This window comes from Lissotriton helveticus, chromosome 1_1, assembly GCF_964261635.1.
Source record: "Lissotriton helveticus chromosome 1_1, aLisHel1.1, whole genome shotgun sequence".
Classification (NCBI taxonomy): Eukaryota; Metazoa; Chordata; class Amphibia; order Caudata; family Salamandridae; genus Lissotriton; species Lissotriton helveticus.
Genome location: NC_136057.1, coordinates 1,706,746,334 through 1,706,752,421, shown reverse-complemented (window position 1 = coordinate 1,706,752,421; position 6,088 = coordinate 1,706,746,334).

The following is a 6,088-nucleotide window of genomic DNA, read 5'->3' as shown; positions in this document are numbered from 1 at the left end:
ACATGTTGGTGTTAACTAACACCGTCCCTTTGTCTAATTTAGTTCATGGTATTGTGCGAGGTATCTAACATTTTAAAGCAGTCCGACTTGGAGAGAAGTACTGCAAATGCATAAATTTAGAAAGCACTAATGCCTAGATGGGAAATATTGAGGACCTTTCATAACGTGAGGCCATTGCTTAAATACCTGATGATTATTCTCTTTTTTTTTTATAGCTTGTATCAATTTCAATGTAACCAGACTTATTCGCCCGATTCGATAAAACCACATTTTAAAGCCCTTTTAACTTTTGGGAATTCTTAAAGCTATGAAGCACTGACTGTGTGTTTCACTAACTGCCTGACAGGAGTCCTTTGTTTGCTCAGTCGACGGCTGGAAAAAGTAAATGTTACCAATGTTAACACCTAATTATAACACTCAACAAGTGTTTGTTTTTGTTTGATTATATGAAAACATATAATAGAATGTTACCTCGATGCAGCTGCAGGGCGTGGATACGCGTGCGGGGTTTCAGAGCAGGGAGAACTAACTACCAATCCAGGAGCTGCTCTCATGAAGCCCGGGGAGTGGAAGGAGTAAGCTAATCCAACGCTCTTTTTAAAACTGGGGGCCTGTGTCTGTGCCCTACCCGGCTGTCTAACGCAGCTCTGGTTGGAGAGGTCTGAAATGCGCATGTCAGGGTGGCCGCTGCAAGACAGCCGGCCGATCTGACATGCACACTTGAAACTTTAAGCTGAAGCGTTTATGCTGTCAATTAGCAGGAATGGCCCTGCCCTCCACCCTCACATTTGGGCTAGACGGGTACGCTTGGCACTTTCTAATAAAATGGTAATGATCAATTTATTTCCATTTACTTTTTCTACAGTTGCAGGCTTTCAGCATGGGGGCCGCACTCCTCTTGCCTAGAGTTAGGATGGCGCACCTCTGCCATATAGTGGGAGCTGCCTCTGGGCTAACCATGAAAATGAAAGCAAACCTCGATCTATGATGTCAGCTAGACCTGTTGCAGGTGTGGTGAGGCATCCTATGCTTTTAGGTAGCAAAGCCTGGTTAAAAGAGGTGTTACTGCATCTATTGAGATGTCACCACAGTGAACAAACATGATGCCTTTTTACTGCTATAACGTCACCAGGGAGGACATGTGGGGGGAGTTGATGTTTTGAAAGGAAGCAGTGGTGATCTGCGCTTGGGAGTGGTGAAGAAGGGTAGAGTTAGTGGGGCAGGGTCATTGTGATTCAAAGGTCTTTGATTGAATGCGAAGAGTGAGAAATAGATAGCAGGAGGCGATAGTGCATTCCTACAGCTTTGCGAAAGGAGAAATGTTTTCCCACTCCTGCGGAAAGGCCACTTGAGCACCCCCTTTCTTGTTAAAAAGGAGCTTCACACCTTATTTGGTGTTGTTAGGGGGGTCATAGGTCTTCTCTCATGGTCTGGCACACAAATGTGGTGGTTGTGGTGGGAATGTGCTCTGCATGGCTTACAACAGTGTTCTCCTACCTTTAGTGCCCACCTGCGATCATTTGGTGTCATGTTTTTTTAGATCTGACCTGATCCAGCGCATGTGCTGGTCTGGCCGAGACATTTAGTAGGCTGCTTGGGAAAGTGCTACTTTCCTGGTGACCAGCTTACCATCGCACGCACAAGCATGCGCGCGACGTGCACAGCACCTTTTTTGTGGCGCAGTGCGCACACCTCGCGGGTTTTTTTATTATTTCATTTCGGCCCGGCCGCGTGGCCAATGCTTGTTTTTATAACTGCCTGTAAGTATCACGGGCATGGCAAGCTCATATGAAGACTTCCAGACCTCTGCCTGGCTCCACGGGCTGCCGTGAGTCATTGCGCTGGCACACCCCACATTCCAAAAGTGGTTGCAGCTCAGACATGTGACGCGGGCTGTTTAGATTACAGCTCATCTATTGGAAAACGATAATGTTGGAAGGCGGTTCTCTCTACCTAACGTTCGTGGATCTTAAATCCGTGTTCGATATGGTAGATCGAGATCAGGGTGGAGCTTATTGTTGAGATGGGAGTACCACCCTACCTCTGCCAACAGCTTAAACGCCTCCATGATGGCACTTTTGCCAGGATAAGATTTGGGAATGGCGGTAAATTATCAGCACCCTTCCCCGTTGAGAAGGGGGTGAGACAAGACTGCGTCCTTGCACCTACACTTTTCTCCCTCTTTCTCGAACGGTCTAATCAAGGATCTGTTAGCTGTTAGGGATATAGATTCCCCAAAACTTGCTAACCGCAAAATTCCTGTATTGATGTTTGCGGACGACACACTGCTCCTCTCTAAAACATCTATGGGGATGCAGTGTATCTTAGCCGAATTTAGCACATTTTGTAAGAAAAGAAATTTGGAGGTAAATATAAAAAAACAAAGTATATGGTCTTCCATGCTGATTCTACTAATTGTCCCCACTCTAAGTTGGATTCTAAGCCTCTAGAGAGGGTCCCGGTATTTGATTACCTGGGCCTCACTATAAATGATAAAATGGAATGGGGGGCGCGGATTAGTAAGGCAAATTTAAAACTCACTCAGGCCAGTGGGGGGATTCTAAAAGTTCACAGGAGTTGCGCCGTAAAAGTTATTGGCCCTCCGGTAGAAATATAGAAGGTTCAAGCAAGGGGAGCCACTATGTACGGTAAGGAACTATAAGGCCACTGCTCTAGCAACACTCTGACAGCGATGGAAAACAACTTTTTAAGGCAATTTGTGGGGCTCCCACATTGTATTGTATAGACTGGTCCAAAGGAATTTGTACATCATCTCCCTCTGCACTGTCATTGAGTGCCCTGGATTGTGCTGTGGGGGTAAAGGGACACACATGAGTTTCTGTCTTTGCATTTTGGACTCAATAAAGTTTCTAAGTTTTGTGTTGTCTGACTTCTGACACTGTCTTATTCCCTTATCTGTAACCAACATTTTGCACATGATTTCCTATGTGTCATGGACACACTATCCTACATCCAACTACAACTCCCGTGATGCATTTCTGTGTGTGGTGTAAGGAGTGGACCGGAGTGAAATGTGTTGTTTCTATTTCACACATTCTAGACAGTGTGCATACTATGGGGATGTGTGCTGAAATATTTGCCATGCATCTTACCTTGACTGCTGGATGCAGGGTCGGAGCTGTCGATGTCAGCCACACCACTTACACTCTCAGGCAGGAGAGTGGACTATGAGGGCAATGCATTATGGGAAATGAAGTTCTTACTTTGATTTTCATATGAAGAAATATGGTGTGAAGTAAACACATTGAATGAATAAAAACGAGTCAGAAAAGAAGAACAACTATTGCTTTCTTTAAACTTGGCTGGATACACAGCATTTTGAACCTGTACCTAGGGATACAGACCAAGGATCCTTGGGACTGCTACCTCATCGTTCATTACATACACTCCTGAGTGGGGAGTGATTCCCCGGAGCACGGCCTACTGACAATACTGAGAGAACACATCAGTAGTGCACAATCTATACCTAATAGTTACATACGACTCCAGTGGAGACTCACAGCACACAACCATCATGCGCAGGAAGTGCACACATGTTCCCCCACTGCCTCCATTGGAGGATGACTTAGACGCCACAGGGGAGGCAAGTGAGGACAGAGAGGCAAGGCAGGGTGTGTCTCACATCCGTAGACAGGAAAGACCACAAATCAGTGTGGCAACAATGGAAACACGGAGGTCAAGGAACAGGAGCAGCACTGCCACCGAAGAGGAGCGTACTGTTTTTGCAGGTCTGGAAAACAAAATGCTTGAAGTACACCGCCTGCAACAAAAATCATTATGCTCCATTAACAGGCAGCTGAGCACCCTCAACAGAAATCAGCGGTACATGGGGGAGGGCATCATGGCCATGCGGGTGACCTATGTGACACACTGAGACAAAATGAAGATGCCACGGACAGGGTTGCCCAACATGCCAAAACATGTCTTCACAATTACACAAAGGCGGTGAACCGCCTCTGAACCACCACCAGCAACTTCACTCGTCGCAGCATTACAATGCAGCTGCAAATGTCACACTGCTGCCAGGACATTGCGCGAGGGTTGGAACAGGTCACATGTGGAGTGGAACAAATACAAACCGCCAACTCTGGTGGCAGCACACTCATGGTCTCTGGGGAGAGCGAAGAGACCTCAAGTAGGAGTAGCAACACACCTACATTGCCTGATGCACGACGTCGCAGTGGCAGACAAGGTGCAGTACCTAGCCACACAACGGCGGGCACTCAGGCTGGGCACCGACCAGCACCAATCCGTCACCGGAGGAGGTGAACTGCATATTGTTACATTTGTGGCAAGGGGTGATGCAACCCAACAAACAGATTGTGCACATTCTTGGGGAGTACCTGCACTGTGTACATAATATGTGCTGGATACAGCAACAGTTAATCTTTGTGAAATGTAAATAAACACATCACATATTTCAAATATCATTTTGGCTCATCATCTTCATTTCTTACCTAGAAGTAGTTTTGTGTGATCTCAGTCCGTCTCTGACGTCCGCAGCTGCCCCTACTCTTGCTGCTGCCATGCAAGGGGGAGGTGGGAAATCGTCATCAGATGTGTCTGTGTCAGTCACATCAATTGTGGTGCCTTTCCTCATAGCCATAATATGGAGCATTGCGCAGCTTGCCACGATTTTACAGCATGTCTCAGGGCCATATTGCAGTGCTCCTCAACTTTTATGCATGCACCTGAAGCGACTCTTTAGGATTCCAAACGTATGCTCTATAACGCTGCATGTAGCTCTGAGTGCCCTGTTTTTTTTAAATTTATTTATTTATTTATTTATTTTTATTCCTCATTTACTGCCATGGTTCCAAACTACTAACAACTTAAGGCAAGGGAGAAGGACGATGGGGGTGCCGCCGCGCTGCCACAGTCAAGACTGGTAGGGAAATAAATACCTTGTCTGCGCGAGATCCCAACAGCAGCAGCAGGCACCCTCCCGATCCAACCCCCCACTGTCCAGTTAGCAGATGTTAACCAATCTCAGGTTGCCCCAGATGCTATCAGCCGACCCTGTGCCGAGTAGGGGGGGAAAGGAGCGGCCCAGTGAAATAGCAGAGAGGTTGTACCAAGGCAACATAATCATCGGAACTGGGGGAAAAAAAAAAACAGCACTCTCAATGAGACCAATCAAGTAGGTGCCAAAAGTTTCTCTTATCTTGTTTCGCAGCCCTGGCAAGATCAAGTTTTGAAATCTGTAAAAGCGCTGTGTACCAGTCGTGGAATGTAGGTGCAGAGGGCTCTTTCCAACATTTGCATATTTCTCTACGGGCCACCAGGATGGAATAGAACAGGAGGTTCCCTGCCGTGGTACGGGTATGATCCACTATTCCAAAAATTACTAACCGCAAGTCCATAACTACTGCGCATCCCAAGATGGTCGAGAGCTTGCTGCTTATTGAGTCCCAAAATGGAGTTAACTGGGGGCATTCAAAAAACATATGCAAGTCCGAGGCCTCTATGAGACCGCACCTTGCCACCGCCACAGGGCCCCCTGCAGAAAACTTGGAGAGCTTTTGTGGAGAGTAGTATGCCCTATGCAGGGTAAACAGGTGGTTCCTGAGAAGCCATGCAGGCTTAACTAGGTCCCACAACACCTTGTAAGACATAGTCCAGAGATCATGTACATTGAAGTCAGGCATCAGGGTACCCCACAGTTGTTCTGGGAGACAGAATTCTCCATCCATTTCGTCCATTATTAATGAGTACCATAAAGAAACCTCTTTTTTTACAGGTGGTTGATCTACTAAAAGGGATTCCAGATAACTACCTCCCCTATTGGCGAATTATTAAAACGTGAGGCTTGTGATGTTAATGCATGGGCCCAGCTAGCTATTTGTATATATTTAAATCTTGAAAAGTTGGGCCCAACTTTGCGGACTAAGTCCTCCCAAGGAAGCAAAATCCCTTCCACGAAGAGGTCCCCCCAAGCCACTATCCCAGCTTCTCTAAGTGGTACAGCAAGCGTGTCGCCCAACCAGCCTGGGGCCACCGGAAGATCCCATATTGGTGCTCTGCTAGAATAGTACCCCAGTTTGGTTAAGGATCTTATCTTTGCCCA